This window comes from Neovison vison, chromosome 6 (genome assembly GCF_020171115.1).
Source record: "Neovison vison isolate M4711 chromosome 6, ASM_NN_V1, whole genome shotgun sequence".
Lineage (NCBI taxonomy): Eukaryota > Metazoa > Chordata > Mammalia > Carnivora > Mustelidae > Neogale > Neogale vison.
The window spans coordinates 46,239,427-46,261,343 of NC_058096.1; the positions used below are offsets into that span (position 1 = coordinate 46,239,427).

Consider the following 21,917-nt stretch of genomic DNA (forward strand, 5'->3'; position numbering starts at 1 on the left):
TGGATACCTTCTTTTGATATCTGTTGTTGTTCATATGGTTTCTCCACACAGAATGCTTCCTCAAGTGTACCTATCTTCGTGTACAATTTAAATGGTGTCCTTTCTTCAAGGTCATTCTTAAATGTTCCAGCTTCCTTAATGCATTTCCAGATTACACTGAAGAAGATAAAAATGCTCACTCATTTGAAACATTGCCTATTTTATTTATTCTTTTAAGCCACTAATGCTATATGTAATACTGAATTTTCATCTCTAAACTTTTTTATTTTTTATTTATTTTTCCTTTTTTTAAAGTTTAGCATCTTAATTTTATTTTTTTATTCATGTTCCAAGATTTATTGTTTATGCACCACACCCAGTGTTCCATGCAATATGTGCCCTCCTTAATATCCACCACCAAGCTCACCCATACCCCACCTCCCTCCCCTTCATAACCCTCAGTTTGTTTCTAAGAATCCACAGTCTTCCATGATTCATCTCCCCCTCTGATTCCCCCAATTCACTTTTCCTTTCCTTCTCCTAATGTCCTCCATGTTACACCTTAAGCTCCACAAGTAAGTGAAACCCTATGATAATTGACTTTCTCTGGTTGACTTATTTCATTCAGCATAATCTCCTCTAGTCCTGTCCATGTTGATACAAAAGTTGGGTATTCATCCTTCATGATGGCTGTGTAATATTCCACTGTAATATAAGGACCATATCTTCTTTATCCATTCATCTGTTGAAAGGTATCTCAGTTCTTTTCACAGTTTGGTGGTTATGGCCATTGCTTGGTGGTTATGGCCATTGCTGCCATGAACATTGGGGTAAAAATGGCCCTTCTTTTCACTGCATCTGAATCTATGGGGTAAATACCCAGTAGTGCAATTGCAGGGTCATAGGGTAGCTCTATTCTTAATTCCTTAAGGAATCTCCATGCTGTTTTCCAAAGTGGCTGCACCAACTTGCATTCCCACCAACAGTGTAAGAGGGTTCCCTTTCTTGACATACTCTCCAACATGCTATTTCCTGTCCTGTTAATTTTGGCCTTTCTAACTGGTATAAGGTGGTATCTCAATGTGGTTTTGATTTGAATTTTCCTGATGGCTAGTGATGATGAACATTTTTTATGTGTCTGTTAGCCATTTTTATGTCTTCTTTTTAAAAGTTTTTATTTTAATCACTCTGTGCTCACCTTAAGTACAGTCCTTAACTCCCATTACTTATTTCACCCCCCTTCCCACGTCCCCTCTGGTAACCATGAGTTTGTTTTCGCTAGTTAACAGTCTGTTTATTGGTTTGTCTCTCTCACTCTCTTCCCCCTTCACCCTTTGCTTCTTTGGTTTGTTTCTTAAATTTCACATATGAGGGGCACCTGAGTGGCTCCGTGGGTTAAGCCTCTGCCTTCAGCTCAGGTCATGATCCCAGGGTCCTGGGATTGAACCCAATATCAGGCTCTCTATTCAGTGGGGAGCCTGCTTCCCCCCCACCCCCCCGCCTGCCTCTCTGCCCACTTCTGATCTCTGTCAAATAAATAAATAAAATCTTTAAAAAAACTTCACATATGAGTGAAATCATATGGTATGTGTCTTTCTCTGACTTATTCTACATAGCATTATATGCTCTAGCACCATCCATGTCCTTGAAATGGCATGTTTTCATTATTTTTGATGTTTGAATAATATTACACACACACACACACACACACACACACAGATATATTTATATAGTTGTGATATACATATATATCACAACTTCTTTGCCATCAATTGATGGACACTTTGGCTGCTTCCATATCTTGACTATTGTAAATAATTCCCCTATGAACATAGGGGTGCCTGCATCTCTTTGAATTAGTGTTTTGTTTTCTTTGAGTAAATACCCAGTAGTGCACTTGCTGGATAATATGGTAGTTCTATTTTTAACTCTTTGAGAGCCCTCCATACTCTTTTCCACAGCACTGCATCAGTTTACATTCCCCCTCGCAACAGTGTGAGAGTGTTTCTTTTTTCTCCACACATTCAACAGCAGTTGTTTGTTTTTTTTATTTTAGGCATTCTGACAGATGTGACATCATATCTCATTGTAGTTTTGATTTATGTTTTCCTGATGAGTGACGATGAGAGCCTTTTCATGTGTCTGTTGGCTAGCTGTATGTCTTTTTTTGGAAAAATGGCTGTTCATATCATATGCCCATTTTTTTTCAATTGGATTATTTGTATTTTGGGTGTTGAGCTGTAGAAGGTCTTTATATATTTTGGAGACTAACTCTTTATTTGATGTGTGATTTGTGAATATCTTCTCCCATTCTGTAGGCAGCTTTTTAGTTATGTTGATTATTTCCTTCACTGTACAGAAGCTTTTTATTTTGATATAGTCTCTATAGTTTAATCCTGTTTTTGTTTATATTGTTTAGGGGATCCATCTAGAAGAAAGTTGCTACAGCCTGTGTCAGAGAAATTACCGCCTGTGTTCTTTTCTAGGATTTTTATAGTTTTAGGTCTCACGTTTAGGTCTTTAGCCCATTTTGAATTTATTTTTGTGTATGGTGTAAGAAAAAAGGTCCAGTTTCATTCTTTTGCATGTTGCTGTTCAGTTTCCCAGCACCATTTGTTGAAAAGACTTTTTCCCTTTGCACATTCTTGACTTCTTTGTTGAAGATTATTTGGTCATATAATTAGTTTTATTTCTGGATTTTTCTATTCTGTTCCATTGATCTGTCTATACTTATGTCACTGCCATGCTGTTTTGATCACTGTAGCTTTGTAACATATCTTGAAGTCTGGAATCGTGATGTCTCTAGCTTTGCTTTTCTTTTTCAAGATTGCTTTTTCTATCCAGGGTCTTTTGTGGTTCCATATAAATTTTACAGTTGTTTGTTCTAGTTTTGTGACTAATACTGTTGGTATCTTGATAGGGATTGAATTAAATGTGTAGACTGCTTTGGGTAGTATCGACATTTTAATATTTGTCCTTCTAATCCATGAGAATGAAACATTTTCCATTGCTCTGTGTCTTCAATTTCTTTCATGATTTTTTTTTTTAATTTTTAAATTGTTTTCTGGAGTAGAATTCAGTGATTTGGCACTTACATACAACACCCAGTGCTCATTATAGTGCCTTCTTTAATACCCATCACCCATGTAGCCCATTCCTACCTCCTACCTCCCCCATCAACTCTCAGTTTGTTCTCTATAGTTGAGACTCTTAAGACGTATTTCCCTCTCCTTTTCCCCCCTCCCACATATTCATCTGTTTTGTTTCTCAAATTTCACATACAGTTGGGATCATATGGTGTTTGTCTTCCTCTGAGTGACTTATTTCACTTAGCATAATACACTTTCTTTATCCACAATGTTGTAAATGGCACGATTTCATTATTTTTGATGGCTGAGTAATATTCCATTTTGTATATGTAGCACTTCTTGTTTATTCATCCAACAGTTGTTGGACATATGGGCTCTCCCCATTGTTTAGCTACTACTGATAAAACCGCTATAAACACTGGGGTGCATGTCCCCCTTTCAAATCTGTATTTTTGTATCCTTTTGGTAAATACATAAGAATGCAATTGCTGGATTGTAGGATAGTTCTATTTTTAACGTTTTGAGGAAACTTTAAACTGCTTCCCAGAGTGGCTATACCAGTTTGCATCCCACCAACAGAGAAACAGTGTTCCCCTTTCTCTACATCTTCACTAACACCTGTTGTTTCTCATGTTATTAATTTTAGTCATTCTGACTAATGTGTGAGGTGTTATCTCATCATGGTTTTGATTTGTATTTCCCTGATGATAAGTGAAGTTGAACATATTTTCATGTCTCTTAGCCATCTGGATGTTTTCTTTGGCAAAGTGTCTATTTATTCTTGTCCATTTCTTAATTGGATCATTTGTTTTTTGGGTGTTGAGTTTTGTTAGCTCTTTTTAGATTTGGGGTACTAACCCTTTATCAGATATGTCACTTGAAAATCTCTCCCATTCTGTAAGTTGCCTTTTAGATTTTCTTTGTTTGTTTGTTTGTTTGTTTCTTTTTTTATTGTTTCCTTCGCTGTGCACAAGATTTTTCTCTTGATGACGTCCCTGTAGTTCATTTTTGCTTTTGTTTTCCTTGTCTCCAGTGACATGTCTAATAAGAAATTGTTACAGCCTGGGTCAAAGAGGTTTCTGTCTACTTTCTTTCTTTCTCTCTGCTAGGATTTTGATGGTTTCCTACCTCACATTTAGGTCACTCATCCACTTTGAATATGTTTTTACATATGGTGTAAGAAAATGTTCCAATTTCATTACTCTGCATGTTTTTGTCCAGTTTTCCCAACACCGTTTTTTGAAGAGACTCTTCTCCATCAGATATTCTTTCCTGCTTTGTCTAAGCTTGGTTGACTATGAAGTTGTTGGTCCATTTCTGGGTTCTCTCTTCTGTTCCATTGATCTATGCATCTGTTTTTGTGCCAGTACCATACAGTCTTGAACACTATGGCTTTGTAATATAGCTTGAAATGTGAAATCATTATGCTTTCAGTTTTGTATTCTTTTTCAGGATTGCTTTAGCTATGTGAGGTCTTTTGTGGTTTCATAAAGATTTTAGGATGTTCTGTTTTAGCTCTGTGAAAAATTCTGTGTTATTTTGAAAGGTATTGCATTAAACGTTTAGATAGCTTTGGGTAGTATAGTATTATAGCAATGTTCTTTCAACCCATAAGCATGGAATGTTTTTCTATTTCTTTGTGTCCTATGATTTTTAGAGTACAGATCTTTTACCTCTCTAGTTACGTTTATTCCTATTGTTTTTGGTGCCATTACAAAATGGTATCTATTCCTAGATTTCTTTTTCTGCTGCTTCATTATTGATGTATAGAAATGCAACAGATTTATACACATTGATTTTCTATCCTGTAACTTTGTCGAATTCGTGTATGAGTTCTAGCAATTTGTGTGTGTGTGTGTGTGTGTGTGTGTGTGTGTGTGTGTGTAGTCTTTTGGATTTTCTACATAGATGATCATCTCATTCCAAAGAGTGAACATTTGGCTTCCTTGTAGATTTGGATCCCTTTTTATTTCTTTTTGTTGTCTGATTGCTGAAGCTAAGACTTCCCAGTATCATGTTAAATAGTAATGGTGAAAGTCAACATCCTTCTCTATTCCTGACCATAGGTTTTGTCAAATGCTTATTCTGCTTCTTTTGACAGGATCATATGATTCTTATTCTTTCTTTTATTAATGTGGTGTATCAAGTTGATTGATTTGTGAATATTAAACCAACCCTGCAACCCAGGAATAAAAATTCCTTGACTATAGTGAATAATTCTTTAATGTACTGTTGAATTTTATTTGTTAATATTTTATTGAGAATTTTGGAATCCATGTTCATCAGGGATATTGGCCAATAATTCTCCTTTTATTGGTATCTTTGGTTTTTGAATCAAGGTAATGCTGCTGTCTTTATATAATGAGTTTGGAAGTTTTTCTTCTGTTTCTTTTTCTTTTTGGAACAGTGTGAGAAGAATACATATTAATTCTGCTTTAAATGGCTGGTAGAATACCCCTGGGAAACACTTGGCCCAGTTATTTTGTATGATTTCTGGGTTTTGACTACTGATTCAATTTCTTAGCTGGTGATGAGTCTGTTCAAATTTTCTGTTTCCTTTCCTTTCAGTTTTGATAGTTTGTACATTTCTAGGAACTTGTTCATTTCTCACAGGTTGTCCAGTTTTGTTTTTTTTTTTTTTTTAAGATTTCATTTATTTGAGAGAGAGGGAGAGAGAGTGAGAGAGAACAAGTAGGGGAGGGTTAGGGGGAGCCCAACATGGGGCTCAATATCAGCACCCTGAGACCATGACTTTAGCCAAAGTCAGAAGCTTAACCAACTGAGCCATGCAGGCACCCCCAGGTTGTCCAGTCTGTGGACATATAATTTTTCATAGAGTTCTTTTATAGTTTATAGTTTTATAGTTTATAGTTGTTTGTATTTCTGTAGTGTTGGTTGTGATCTCGCCTCTTTCATTTGTGATTTTACATCCAGGTCCTTTCTCTTTTCTTTTTGATTAAGTCTTGCTTGGCTCTCTTTTCCTTTTGCCTTGCCTTCCTTTCTCTTCCCTTCCTTTTATTTCTTCCTTTTTACATCCTATTTTCCTTTGCCTCTCTTATTCTTCCCGTCTCATCCTCTTTCCTTTTTTCACATTGAATACTCATGGTTTTACTTCCTCAGTGAAGACAAACTGAGAATACATAATAGATACAATTCACATAGAGAAAGCCAAGAAACCTAGTTACCAGTTTTCAAACAAATCAAAGTGTTTTCTCAATATCCTATTAAGACCATTAACATTTTGAAAATTATCATTATGAACTTGTAGATTTGAATATGTTTTATCAGCTTAAATCCATTATAATTATTATTCTTTTGGATGCCAAAATTATCTCATCTTTGGCTAGTAGAAACAAAACACAAAAAGATAGTTCCTGAGTCTTTCTCATAAGAGTGCAGTGGCCTCTGATAGATTTCTTGCTCTCTTGTACAAGATGTCTAGGCTAAACCTGGGGGCTTTTTACTGCAGTGTGGTAATTAGACCTTTTTCCAAAGAAGCCCAATGTGCAATAATAAGTCAATAAATTATGGTTTATATCTCCTCTGTTTCTTTTAAAAAGACAAGAAAACAAATACAAAAATATGCAGGCATATTTAAACAATCATATTTCTCCTTCTTCCTTACTCAAGTGGTAAGGAATCCATGCGTGCATGTGTGCACACACTCACATACTACACTGATTTTTTTTCCTTTACTTTAAACATGACAGGAAAATCATTCTGTATCAGTATGTAGTGATACTCTTCTTTTTCTTTCTTTTTTTCTTTTTCAAACAGTAGGACTCTTCTATGTGAATATTGAGCTGTTTTTTTTTAATGGGCTTTAGCTTATTTTTTATACTTATTTGATACACCAACACTCATTACCTTTACTTGTAACTTTTTGAGTCACTTTGTTTGTATCTGTTGTACAAAGTATAGAGCTGAGTTTTCCTTCTAGAGCAAATCTGAAAATGTTTCATTGCAATAGGTGAATTAATTAATTTATATTAACTTCTGCAGCTGGTCCAAACTCTTTCATATTATTTTTTTAAAAAATAACATCTTATTACACTATTTTATTTTTTATTTATATGACTTGTTTTTCTCGTGTTTTCTATTTCCTTTTGTTTTTGAGATGGTTTGTATTTTCATTTTGGTTGTTACCTTTATGTTAATATCTTTATTACATATCCAATCCCCTTTTCCACATTTTTGATGCTACTTTTGGTCTGGTAGCTGTAAATAATATTACTTCAATATGACTAGTGTTTGCGTGTTAATGAGCTTAAATTTAGCTCTCTACCTCTGCTTATTAAAAAAAAATTAGCCTTTTATTTTATAAGTATTTTCAGAAGAGTTAGAATGAGACTACAGAGTTCTCTGGTAGTTCACCCAAGTTCTACTAATGTTAACATCTTAAATAATCATTGCACTTACATTAAAAATAAGATGTTTAATTATGCACCTCATTTTGGATTTTAACTTTTTTTTCCCAGCAATGTCATTTTTCTGTCCCAGGATGCCAGTTTGGAATTAGCTTCATGTCTCCTTAATATCCTCCAATCTGACAGTTTCTCAGTGTTTTCCTTGTTTTTTTTTTTTTTTTTTTTTTTTTTTTTGTTGTTGTTGTTGTTGTTTTTGTGACCTTGACAATAGTGAAGAGTATTTACTGATCATATTTTGTAGGAGGTCTCTAGATTCTGGTTTGTCTGGTATTTGTTGATGATTGTACTTGTGTTATAAATTTGGGAGATGACAATCACAGAAGCAAAGATTCTTTTTCATTGTGTCATATCAGTGATACATGATAACAACAGGGTTTATTACTGGTGATGTTAACCTTGACCACTTGATTAAGGTGGAGTCTGCTAGGTTTCTCCACTGTAAAGTTAACTATTTTTCCCTTCTCATACTCCATTCATTAGAGATCAGTCACTTGGTATAGGCTACACTCAAGAGGAAAATAGTTATGCTCTTTTCTGTGAAAATATATTAACAACACTCCAGTAAGTAATAAATAGTTGGGGGGAGACATTTTGAGACTCTACAATACCTTACTTCTCAAAGTTTTGCCTACCTGTAGACCTTGCCTGCGACATTATTACTGTGTATTCTCACAGGAATTTTCTACTTCCCTGATTCTTTCTACATATATTAACTAGAAACTATAGCTGGATGGAAAATCCTTGGCTCACACCTTTTCCCCATGAGTTTATTGAAAGTCCTGAGTTATACTTGTCTTGTTTTGTATGTTACTATTGAGATACCAAACGATTTCCTTTTTGAAAGTGAGGTGTAGACCATTTTAACTTGAAGCCAGATGCTTTACTAAGATATATCTTGGAGTTTACTTTCCTGGGTCAGTTATCACAAATATGGCTAAATTCTTCTGGTTTTCCCCAAAAGTCTTTTGGATTATCAATTTAAATACTATTTTTGTTCCATTATTTCTTTTCTTCATCAGGACTCCAATTTTATGTTTGTGTATTATCTTTGCTAATTTTTCATACTCTTATACCTGCTCTAAATCTTTTACTCCTTTATTTGTTTCACTTTCATTCTCTTGGCTATTTCCTTTCCATTCTTCAAAGACCCTTTTATAGATAATACAGTTTTCTTACTCCTTGAGGTTCTTATAATTTATTAATATCTAAAGTGATTGTGTCTTTTTCTCCATATCTTTTCTACATTTAGTCATCTTTAATCTTGTGCATTTATTTTTCTCCATCTCTATTTTGTTTTTTAATTTTTCATAAAAGGTGCTTTTCTCATATCTAAATGCTTGTTTAAGGATAAGGAGTTCAGGTTGAAAACTATTAGAATTTTTCTCTTTCTATGCTTATTTTTCTGAAAATAATTTTTTTCTGTTTTTTTTTTTTGTAATTTTATTTTATTTTTTTCAGTGTTCCAAGATTCATTGTTTCACACCCACTCCTCCATGAAATATGTGCCCTCCATAATACCCACCACCAAGCTCACCCAACCCCCCCGCAAGACTCTCAGTTTTTTCTCAGAGTCCACAGTCTCTCCTCGAAGAATTTTCATTAAATGAAATATTTCTATTCATATTTTCAGTTTTCTTTTTATATTGGTTTTGTGGAGACATAGCCTATTTTTCTCCCTATTTTTAAATGCCTACTTTTTTTTTTCTGAATCAGTAATGACAGAGGATTCTATTTAGCAGGAGGGAAGCTGTACTGTAGTTTAAGAAGTTACTACTTTGGGAATAGACTTTTCTGCTGATATAATGATACACTATTCCTTTAATAGATGGTTTATCTCTGAAAAATAGGTTTAATTGTGTTGTCTGATCTTGTGATTTTCTTTTGTTTCTGTTGAGAAACAACAGAAATTTGGTTGAGAGTTTCAAAGCAACAAAGTTGCCTCCACGTGGCTGACTTGAGGCATGTTGTCTTTACTGGGGGCTCTAAAACGATCTCTGTTTTGGACAAGTTAGAGCCTGGCAAGAACAGTAGCTGGCTTAGCTTTGAAAAGTTGGAGCCTATGCTATTAGGCACATGCAAGCTCCACCCAGGCACTATAGCACTTCATTCATGTGCTGATGAACAAAACTGGGTGGCCTCCATTAGCTATCATTCTGTGTACTTGGTAGTTTAGTATTTTTTTTGATGATAGATGCTCTCTGGTATACCTTCACATGTAATATAAGGAACTCCACACTTCATATCCACTCCAGTACATCCATCTGTATGCCTTTTCCTCAGATTTTCTGGTCACTGACCTTTTACTCTGTCTGCCTCTAGGCTATTTACCAAGATCCAAGCTATTATCTCTACTATGAATCTATACATTCTCACCTTGGACCACTTCTTTCTTTACAACGAATATAGGTAATCAGGACACTACTTGAAGGGAGGATTTCCCCTTATTTGTTGCCTTTTAAGGTCACGCTGGGTGGAGCTAGGCTTTAGCAGCCAAGCATCTTGATTTGTCTCAACATACCAAGGTGACTAGGAACCAACTTGGCCTTTGAAGTCAGACATGTGAGATGAGGGCAAGAGGCCACAGCAATGGTGAAGTGTAACCATCCCTCAGAACAACATATTGCTTACAATGTAACCTATGAGAAGTTATACTAGACCAAACATGCTTAGATATAGCCTTAAGAAAAGCATGTACTGGCAATAGGCTTCTGGGGGAAAGGACGATATAGGTTCTTCAAGCTGAATAGCTGGGAACATCCGGCCTGCTCAAGGTGGAACACCACCTGCTTCATTTTTCCATTATCTCCCCTTCCCTGGAGCATCATCAGTTAGTCAGACAGTCCTTTCATTTGGACTGCTCACTATAGGTCATGTAACCAGTCATATTTTATCTTCCTTCTTACGTATCCACAAGACTCATAGTCATTGTGTAATCTACTCCAGCTTCTTTGTTGGCTGTTACTCACTTTCTAATAAATATGAGACTGAGGAGTTGTTTGGGTCTACAGTCTTTTCTACTGTCATCCCCTGCTTCCATTCTCTTGCAACTGACTTGTTTGTACTTAATTTTTCTCCCATGTGCTGTCAGGAGACATCAGTGAAAGATGACACAAGTCTAGGTTACCTGCTTGTCCAACCTATTTTATTCTCAGACTCTGCTCATGCCAGATCCTTAGGTGTGCTTCTTTCACCTTCCAGTGAATTACTACTGGGCCTGCTCAACCTTATACTTGTTAGTCTGACTAATTCCAGCTCATGAAAGAATTCTGCCTCTTGGTCACATATTGTCCCAAGGCTCGGAGCTCTTCATATAGCAGAATTTATAGCAGAGAAGGAAGTTATTTTTTGAATAAATCCTGCAGAGAACAAAGACTTGCTCTAAAACCAGAAAGGTATATATTATGATTTTTCTACTAAAGTTTTCCATAAGCTGTAATATTGGATATTCTATATCCAATTTATTTCCATAAATTCTATTGTCATTGCTACCAGAGTATGTGCAAATACAGTATATATCTAGATCTGCATATATGCACTTGTATATGTTTGTGTTCATGTGTATGTCTAGATTTAATAAATAAATATATAATATATACTTATAGAATATATATAACAGCTGCATATAAAATACACTTAAAGTTAATTATTTTTGTTTCTGTTGCTAGGATTGGCTTCTGGGATGGACCATGACAAAATAGTGGGGAGAAGCTATTCAATTAGTTTGGTTTAAACTCTATTTGTTTAAAAGATGTTTAACTATTCAAAAAATTCAACTATTCTACAATCTGGAAGTACATATCACAAGATTAGACCAGATCATATGCTCCTGAGGGATATCCCCAAGGCCCTAGGAAAGGGAGGAGTGTATCACAGCAAATGCTTTCCCCCCTAGAACATCCATATTATTGCTGTGTCTCAGATATTTCTAATACTATTGGCTGCTGAGTCAGTATGGACCTGCTGAAGAGTTCTTTCTTGTTCTGAGACCCACTCAAAATTTGTATTCTTCTCCCATTTGAGCAGGTCTACTATCTTTTCAACTTTGTAGGATTTTAAGATGTTTGGAAATAAATTCAAACAAGTGCTTGAATTGCTGTATCACAGTGTTAAGCTACAATTTAAATAATAAGCCATATATCACATTTTTTCTGACCAAGATGATTAATTAATAATAGTGGTAGTGGAGAGTAAACAATGTTTTAATATTATTAATACACAAAATTAAAAATTTTAATCCCATTTCTTTAGTCTAATTCTTTTTGAATTTCTCTTTTCATGTTTTATAATGCATAATATTTTAGTATAGTGGTACACCTATCTAATTTGTAGGTAAGAGTATATATATTTAGGACATACTACCAATGATCTTATTAGTATTAATGTACACAAAAATGGTTTGAAATATCTCCTCTACCGAAGCCATCAGCAGATGAAAGGTGGTTGAAAACAAAAGAGCAGATGAGCTAATATGGGGAAAAGTCTAGAATGAAAAAAGAGGGAGGTCAAGGATACAATCAGAAAGAAGCATCATTCAGGGCAAAGAGGGAAACATGCCCTAGTGTAAAACACTGAGATGCAGCAATCAAGGACAGAGGCAGAGAGCATTACCGTAAGAAACCAGAGAAGACTTTAATAGTACCAAACATTACAGTTGGTTAGGAAAATAATTAGATATTCCTTGGGGGTGGCATTTAAAGTTGGTTGTGTCCTTGAAGAAGGTTTTAGTAAACTGGCAGAGCAGAGAAAATAAATGATAAGGAATCAAATAGGACAATTTCCAATCTATTTTTCTTTTCTTTTATATTACCTGTTGGGTCTCCTTGTATCATGTATGAGTAAGCTTCAGCCACTCCAGTTTACTGTCCCTTTTTAAAATTAGATCTGACTGTTTTCTGAGTCCAGGCTTTTATACATGGTTCCCTCAACCTATTGGTTTGTCTCAAGCTCTTCTCCAATTATTATCCTGATTATCCTATAAAGTTATCTGGAATTATACTTCCACTTGAAAACCTTTCTTTCTTCCTCCTGGTCACCATTCCCTTCCCTCAGTATATTTTTATATAACATGTTTACACTTTTTTTAGTATTACAGCCTAAATTGCACACTAGTTACCAATGAAAGTGCCTTTCCCTCTCCCCACTAGAGGATGAGCTTCTTGTAGGAGCCATATATAAAAACTAAGAACTTATCTCCACCATTTTCACATCCTGTGCCACAGTCCCCATTGTCTTTTCCAATACTCTATATACAGAAAGTACTTGATAAAAGTTGAACAGAATGGAAATGTTAGCAGTTAGTACAGCAGGTATGGAAGATCTAACTCAATTTGTTGATAGTTTCTCAAAAAGGTTCATGACATGATTGGTGAAAATGCATGGAACCAATTCAACGCAGAGTGAAGGACTGATGTGAAGGAGTTGTTGAGCCTAACTAAACCTCCCACACCTTTGTTCTCCTCTCTAAATGCTAATCATCTTTATAAACCATATTAATCTTTCCAGTAACTGTCCAAACTAACCCAAGACTCTCTTTGGCTCATTTTACATTTCATGCACAGGATAATGAACACCATTCTAAACATGATGTCAGTTACATAAGAATCAGCAAGGTGATCATCAAATGACTTAGTGACTTTAGCAAAGATCATTTACTTTAACCTCATTGTCTCACAGGTCATCTTTAATTTATGTCACAGAGTTAATATGTTTTGGGAGCTGAATCTCCCCATAGAAATACACTGACATCATTGTAGGGAAGTCCCATAAGCATTTGATGGGAAAGTTTGATTTTGCATTGTAAGAAACATAATTATTGACACTGACTTCTTAAGTCTCCTAGATTTTCATTCTTTTAATCCCGAATGTTTTTGAGACTATAGTTAATATCTTGAAATTCTACAAGATATACCACCATTAAAAAAAAAAAAAAAACCCTGATATTGTAAGACTCTTCTCAGAGCACTCAGGTAAAGGAAGTATTCAAATTTATCTTTACCTTTACTATTAGCATCCATAAGTATTGATTAATCTGAATTAGTTAGCCTATATACATTGTTCTCCGATTTCAACTTCTCACCTTTCTAGCTCTTCTCATAATTGAAGGCTATTTTAACTTAGTTTGCTTAACTATTTAAACTAAGTTCATGGTGACTTTTCCTGATTATAAGGTATATCTTCAAAACATACAGGTAAGAATGCAGCTTAATTCAGAAGCAATTCTAGATTGTGTTGCGTATATAGGGTATGCTTGAGAATGCAGGAAGTAAAAATCAGTGTGGTCTGGTGCATTTAGTTAAAACTTTCTTAAGTAACATTGTATGTAAACTTTGCTCTACATAAAGAAGAAGAGGACTGAGATATCTGGGAAAATAGACAGGAATGATGGGGTGGACAAAATCAGTTTTTATGGAAATGGATCTAATACCAGAGAAAGTAATGAAAGAGGTGAAAATATACAGACATTTACTTCCTTGGAGAACCAAAGTAATTTTCTTAAAGGATGAAAGTCTTATTCTTAAACTTTTGTGATCTTCATACAATTCCTAAGATAGAAATTTAATACTTGTTGAATGTTATTTTCAGGCATTCACTCCACCAGGATAGTATATGGAATGTTTGTGCTCAATTACAAAAATTTGTATACATGAAAATTGATGGTAAATTTATTTTAAGGATCCTTAATACAAAAATTGAAACTGAAATTCTTTGTCAAAAATGAACCAAATATGAGTATGCAAGATTTGTACACTATTCATACATGAATTCATGACGACAAATATTTTCCATCGTAAGCATTCTTCTTGCAATTACAAAAATATTCATGGGAATGTTGATTTTCAGAATTGAGGTTATAAAATGACATGTTAGGGGAATGACTATCCCCTAGAGGTTTGTGTGCCTGTATCCAGAGATAGTAAGGGGAGTTTGGAGAAGCTTCTCTCTTTGCTATAGAAAGAAAAATTTGGAAATAAAGTTATACACATTCTAAATTAGAATCTTACATCTCCAGAATTCCTATCTCAACAGAGAAGGTGGATATGACTGAAAATAACTACTCCTTGACCACCGAATTTATCCTCATAGGATTTACAGATCACCCAAAGATGAAGAGCCTCCTGTTTGTGGTGTTTCTCATTATCTGTGTGATCACTAGGGTGGGGAATCTGGGCCTGGTGGCATTGATTTTTATGGAGCATCATCTTCACACATCAATGTATATCTTTCTGGGCAACCGGGCTCTGATGGATTCCTGTTGTTCCTGTGCCATTACCCCCAAAATGTTAGAGAACTTCTTTTCTAAGGACAAAACAATTTCCCTCTATGAATGCATGGCACAATTTTATTTTCTCTGCCTTGCTGAAACTACAGACTGTTTTCTCCTGGCAGCAATGGCCTATGATCGCTATGTGGCCATATGCAGCCCACTGCAGTACCACAACACGATGTCAAAGAAAGTGTGCATTCAGATGACCACAGGGGCCTACATAGCTGGAAACCTGCATCCCATGATTCAGGTAGGGTTTCTCTTTAGGTTAACTTTCTGTGGGTCAAATCAAATTAATCACTTTTTTTTTGTGATGTTTTTCCATTATACAGACTTTCCTGTGTTGACCCTTATATCAATGAATTGATGATATTTATCTTTGCAGGTGCAGTTTTAGTCTTCTCTATTATAATAGTCCTAATCTCCTATCTCTGCATCCTTTTCATGATTTTCAAAATGAAATCCAAAGAGGGAAGAGGCAAAGCCTTATCTACTTGTGCCTCCCACTTTCTCTCTGTCTCAATATTCTATGGTTCTCTTCTCTTTGTGTACATTCGACCACATTCAGTTAAAGAAGATGATGAAGATATACCTGGTGCTGTTTTTTATACTCTAGTGATCCCTTTATTAAACCCTTTTATTTATAGTCTAAGAAATAAGGAAGTAATAAATGCTATGAAAAAAGTTATAAAGAAAATTTTATAAAATTTTAAAGGAAGAATCATCCCCTGTGGAAAATTAATTTAAATTTGAAAAAAATGATTTTCAAAATCATGGAATATTGAGAAAGTAAAAAAGCATCACTTTGTTCATAAAATATTCAATTACTAATACATGTAAGTATAGGAGTCAAATAAATAAGTTCTGCAAGGAGAGATTCTGCTACACTGTATTCCAAAATCTTAGCTACTAGCTCCCTTTAAGAATGAATGAATTAATTATTCTTGAGGTCACAAAAAGATTAGCTAAACTATTAACTAATTCTTTCAAAGAGTAATAAGTTATAATTTTCAACAAATACAACAAATATTAGGAATACAAGTGAGTATATGTAAAGATCACCTCCATTTAATATTGTTGACAAATTTCTGGAATTCCAAAGCATAATCTTATAAAGTCTGGCACCTTCTATGTTCTCAAGAATTTATCCCTTCTTAAACTACAACATCTGTCAGATGTACACTGTATGTATTTGATTCCCAAATTTCTTTGAGTCTTTTTCATGAGACTATATTTGAATATTAATTCACATGGAATATCTATTCTGAAAAAGAAGAACATTTTCATCCTTGTGGTACCTGGGTGGCTGTCAGTTAAGCTTCTGCCTCTGGCCTGTGTCATAATCTCAGGGTCCTGGGATCGGGCCCCGCATCATGTTCTCTGCTCATCAGGGGGCCTGCCTCCTTCTCTCTCTCTGCCTGCCTCTCTGCCTACTTGTGATCTCTCTCTCTCTCTCTGTCAGATAAATAAATAAAATCTTAAAAAAAAAGAATATTTTCACCCTTAAAAGGGGAAATTTTGTTATACATCATTAGCCACAATTAAAATTATTAAAGACAAAAAAAGAATACTATTAAAGATTTATAATTAAAAGAGACTACTTTGATCTTTAGTGTTCGTCAATTTTACTCTCATATTTTCTGAAGTAGTGTATCTGTATACTTGTGATTTATCAATCTCTAGATGAAATAGATGGTATTCATACAGAAATCCATATAGATTTGGATATTTTTATATAGTTTGATTAGGTGTCCATCAAAAATGAAGTGCAATTTTGAATACATTGTACATAATGTAGGTGTTATTCTCTTTGATATTACTTATCATGTTTGTTACTAAGAATTCCACCCACCTGTACTTATTCCAATGTAAACTACTGATACATTAATAGCATTAAGAAAAAATTGGAGATGCTGTAAGCATAAATGAGGCACAAAATGGTAAAAATTCTAAATATCCAAACATAAATATTTATTGATCACTTTCATTTACAAATATAATGAAAAAGTAACTTACTGAAAACATGTTTTCTGCTAGGCACAAAGCTACACCTTAAATAGATATTACCTACCAACTTGTTAGATATAATTTTTCATGAATTTTCTCAATAAAAATCCTCATACTTTGAAACATTGAGTGGCTTGCTCAAGTTCAACCAGGTGATTCAGATTGAGCTCAATGTTGCTTGGAACTTTAGGAAATGGGGAGCCTTGTTACGTGGGATATTTCGTCCGTATGCAGGATCAGAAGTAAGATGTGCTTTAAAAATGATTTGTAGAAAATGATGTTTGGAGGAAAAAAGGAACGAGTATGACCACAGTCAATATTTATGGAAATAAGTGTGACACTGGGAACTGGGATGAAGGAGGTGAACCATGGACAGAGTCAGAAAGCTGACAAAACTATTCTTAAAAGGTGTTGTGGAATATGGGAAATAAGGATGGAAGGGAATCAGTTTACTGAGAATCTTAAATGCCAACCTAATGAATCTGAATTTATCTCAGAGGCATCAGATACTGAATTCTTCCTAGAACCAGATAATATGACTCTATTTTTCAAGAAAACTAATCTGGCAATTGATTGGGAAGGAGGCTAGAAACAATGAGGCTAATTGCCAGAATTCATATATTAGATGTTGAGAGCTGACACTGGAGGATGAAAGGGGAGGAGGGCACAGATATAAGCAACATTTTAAAGAAAAAATAGTAAACGGTGACCACCCAATAATAAAATGAAGGCCTGTCTTCTTCCTGTGAGTACGAACCTAGTTGTGACTGATTTCCTATCACTAATACTCAAAAAGATACCTGACGCATTTGGCCATTCATTAGCCATTTTTGTTAATATATTTTAATATAATCATTTAATTTAATATATGACATGTCTGTTATTTTTATTTTTAAATAAGTCAGTGAATATTTTTAATTTCTTGGTTTTAATTTCTAATATTGTAAATACTTTAAGCTGTAACCCACAAACACAAAGCTCTACAGGGTCTTAAATACATTTTTAAAAGCATTAAAGGAATCCAGATACCTGAGTTCAATGAATGCTGTTTCTTTGTATCCACTCTCTGTTTTAGAAGATACTTTTGGTTATCAGATTCACATTCATTGGTCCCTTTCCCTTTTCAAGGGGTACCACAAATTCTGTTTATGTATTTCTGCGCCACCTGCTTCCAACCCTTACCAACACTGAAGCCTAGAGGTCTGTTAAGGGAAGAGTCCATGGCTTACTTGGGCCCAGTGAGTCAACAGAGGTAATTTTGTGAAAGTTTCTGGGTTATATGTTTTCTTTATTTTAAAAGAGATCCACAAGAAAAGGTAGTCTTTCTTCCTCTGAATGTCATGCTGTGTGGATATGAAATCTGGCACAGTCCAGAACCATTTTGCCATCGAAAGAGAAACCAGCCTGGAGATGAAGTCAACACACTAATGAGGGCATAACTGAGGGAATCACAGAGAAGCAGACTCAGGGTCTCTGGAATTAACTATCCCTTCTCATTTCAAAGTCCAGTAGATCTTCTTACCATTAAACTTGTTTAAAAAATGCTTTTATTACAATTGAATAAATATTAACAGACACATTCATGTCTCTTGCCTCATTTGTCATTTTTACTTTATTTTAAATTAATTCACAGACACCCTTTTAACTTGAAAATAACTTTTCATCAGTATACATTTAACTACTCAACATATCTATCACATTTTTTACTTTTATTTCTATATTTTAATTTTCTACAACCCCACAGGAAAATGGAGAACAAAGAGGTTTCAAAATTTGTCCACAGAAATATTAGGGCAAGCTCAGGGATCAATTTAGAGATCAGATCCAAAATCCATGTTCTTAACCACTAAGTCATGTTATACACAACATAGAGAAGTGAAAGTAGCAGGAGAGGAAAAATTACAAGAAACTAAGCTGTTAAGTGGATAGAGAAATAGGGCAGAGGATCCAGAAAAATGTGAATCAGTGACATTTTCCTCCAGATTTTTTTGAAAAATTTCAAACCTACAGAAAATTTGAGAGAATGTACATGAATTTTCTAAATCAAGATGATTAATTGTTAAACTTGTACCACTTTTGCCCAATAATACATCTGCAAATGTGTATATACATGTATTTAATATACATATTTATGTCTATACATATAAATATAAGATTATGACAATTTATCCATTAATTCTCAAACATACATCTCAAAAGAACAAAGAGATTTCCTACATTGTCCTATCATTTTTTTAAGGATTTTGTTCATTTATTTGAGAGGGAGAGAGAGAGAGAGGAAGAGGGAACACGAGTGGGAGGAGGCGAAGCAGGAACCCTAGGTGCTTGGAGTTTGATTCCAGGACTCCAGGATCATGACCTGAGCTGAAAGCAGACCTTAACTGACTAAGCCATCCAGGCACCGCATCATGTCATTATTATCCTTAAGAAATTTAGCATCATCTAATATGATGTTCATATTGAAATTGTTCCCAATTTTCCCAAAATTATCCTTCCTAGCAATTTATTTTTTCATCAAGAATTCAATTAAGGGCCATTATTTGCTTTATTAACATTCTTTAATCTCCTGTAATGTACAACAAACTTCTTGCTTTTTTTTTTCCTTTCATGACATTTTAAAATTTTTTAAATATTTGTGTCAGACATCATTTAAAGTATCCCACCATCTCTATTTTTGTAATGTATCCTCATGATTAGATTAAATTAAATAATTCAACAATCACGGGTGTACTGTTTTCTTCTCCCATCATGAGGCCTATCACATCAGCTTTTCTTGTTAATTGATGCTGTTCATTGGTTACTTCAGTTAGGTGGCACCCTCAGCACTAGGATAAAGATAACTATTTCCTTGCTAATAAAATCTAATCTTTAGGGTGATACATTGAGGTCATGTGAATTTCTTGTTCCCTAATAATTTTTCATCAACAGTTTTAGCATCTCATGACTTTAATTTTTTGAATCAATTATTATCATTGGAAGAAGAAAACTGGTGATTGTTTTCCCCCAAGTGTTCTCTGGATTCATTCTGAGAAACAAAAACTTTACCTCAAAGATTCTCATTCATTTTTAAAAGTTCTTCAAACAATATTGATTTATAGAAAATAATAGAATATAGAGAATTCCCATAATGACATACCCACTTTCCCATGTCATCAATATCCTACATTAGTATGGTACTTTTGTTAAAATTAATGAGCCAACATTGATACATTGTGATGAAGTGAAGTTCATACTTGATGCAGATTTCCATAGTTTAATCTAGTGTCCTTGCACTGAGAATCCCATTCAGCATATCACTTTATATGTAGTCATCATGACTCTTTAGTAATCAGGTGTCTGTGATAGTTTTTCAGGCAATCCTTGTTTTTGATGTCCATGATAAGATTTGAGAAGCACTAATCAGGCATTTTGTAGAATGTCCCTGAACTGGGATTCTTCTGATGTTTTTCTCATGATTAGACTGGCGGGGGGGATAGCTTTTTAGGGGAAAAGCCACAGAGGTAAATCACCATTTTCTTTACATCCTACTGGTGGCAAATACTGTCCTCATCACTTGTAACTCTTTTGATGTTGAACTTGACCACCTGGTTGAGGTAGAGTTTGCCAGGTTTCTCCATGGTGGAACTGCTCTTTCTCCACCTTCTCTTACTGTGTTGGGTAAGGAAGAAGACACTATCCACAGCCTACACTTACAGAAAGGAGAGAAATGGATCACCTCCATGGGGCAAAGTATCTATATAATCTGGAATTCTTCTGCATGGAAGATGTGTCTATTCACCTCACTTATTTATACATTCAATCCTCTATTTACATGAGTATAGAATCATGGGTATTTATTTTATACTTGGATAAAATTAAATACTACTCCATTAATTTTGGTGCTCAAATCATTCTAGCTTTGGCCACAGGGAGCTGTTTCCATGGGTTCCTGTGTCCCGTTGGCATACATCCATCGCTGTGTATGCAGGGAAGTTTTGTGTTTGTTCTTTAGCTTTGATTTTTTTTCCTCTTCCCTCCCTCCATCCCTTCCTCCCTCTCTCTTTCTCCCTTCCTCTCTCTTCCTCCTTACCTCTCTTTCTTTATTCATTTCTTTCTATTTATTTATTATTTTTCTCTTTTTTTTTTCTATTTTCTGGCATTACAAGATGTTCCAGGTTCATCCTGCATATTTATTTCCTACCCTAGTCACCACATCAGCTATTTCTTCAAGTAGACTCAATTCCTTTGACTGGAAAATGGTATTAAGAACCAAATTCTGAGACATAGGTATGCTAATTGTTTCTGCAATGTCACTGCTTTTGGGTCCTGTCAGCTGGCAGAGTTGGGTATGTGTGTGTGTTCCTATCATTCCATATTCTTGCCAACAACTGGTATCTTTTTTCTATTTTTTTAATTTTAGATTTCTTTTATGTTATGCCCTTTATAGTTTTAATTCATAATTCCCTATGGCAAATAATGTGGAGCAGATTTTCATATGCTTATTTACCATCTGTATTTCTTCTTTGGTAAAATGCTTGTTCAGGACTTTTGTCCAATTTTTATTGGATTCTTTGCTTTCTGTTCATTGTTTATCAACAAACAACAAACAATTTGGATCTTCTTATACAAGTCTTTTATCAAAAATGTGTTTTTCTGGAACTCCCAGAAGCCCATGCTGATGCACTTACTGCTGGCTTTATTTGTCTGTGGGTCTGTGCTTTTCTTCTCATTCTCTTTCTCCTTCATCCTTTGGATTGCATACTCTCTGTTGATATAACTTCAAATTCACCAATCTTCTGGCTATCAGTTTAAATCTACAGTTGAGCTTCTGTGATATTTTTTAAATTTTAGTTGTACTTTTCAATTACAGAATTTCCACATGTTTCTTTATACTTTCTCTTCCTTCATAGTCTATTTCACATAACATTGCATTCATACCTTCCTTATTTTATTTAATCCTTGTTTCCTTTAGTTCTATGAACACATTTATCATGATTATTTATTTTATTTTTTAAAATTTCTTTTCAGCAAAACAGAATTCATTGTTTTTGTACTGCCTCCAGTGCCCCATGCAATACGTGCCCTCTATAATACCCACCACCTGGCTCACCCAATGTCCTACCCCCTGCCCCTTCAAAACCCTCAGATTGTTTTTCAGAGTCTATAGTCTCT

At 34.7% G+C, this 21,917-nt stretch overlaps 1 pseudogene; it reads left to right on the plus strand.

The window, feature by feature from the left end:
• The first annotated feature begins 14,532 nt into the window (after positions 1 to 14,532).
• LOC122910383 lies at positions 14,533 to 15,464 on the plus strand (annotated as a pseudogene).
• The last annotated feature ends 6,453 nt before the right edge of the window (positions 15,465 to 21,917 follow it).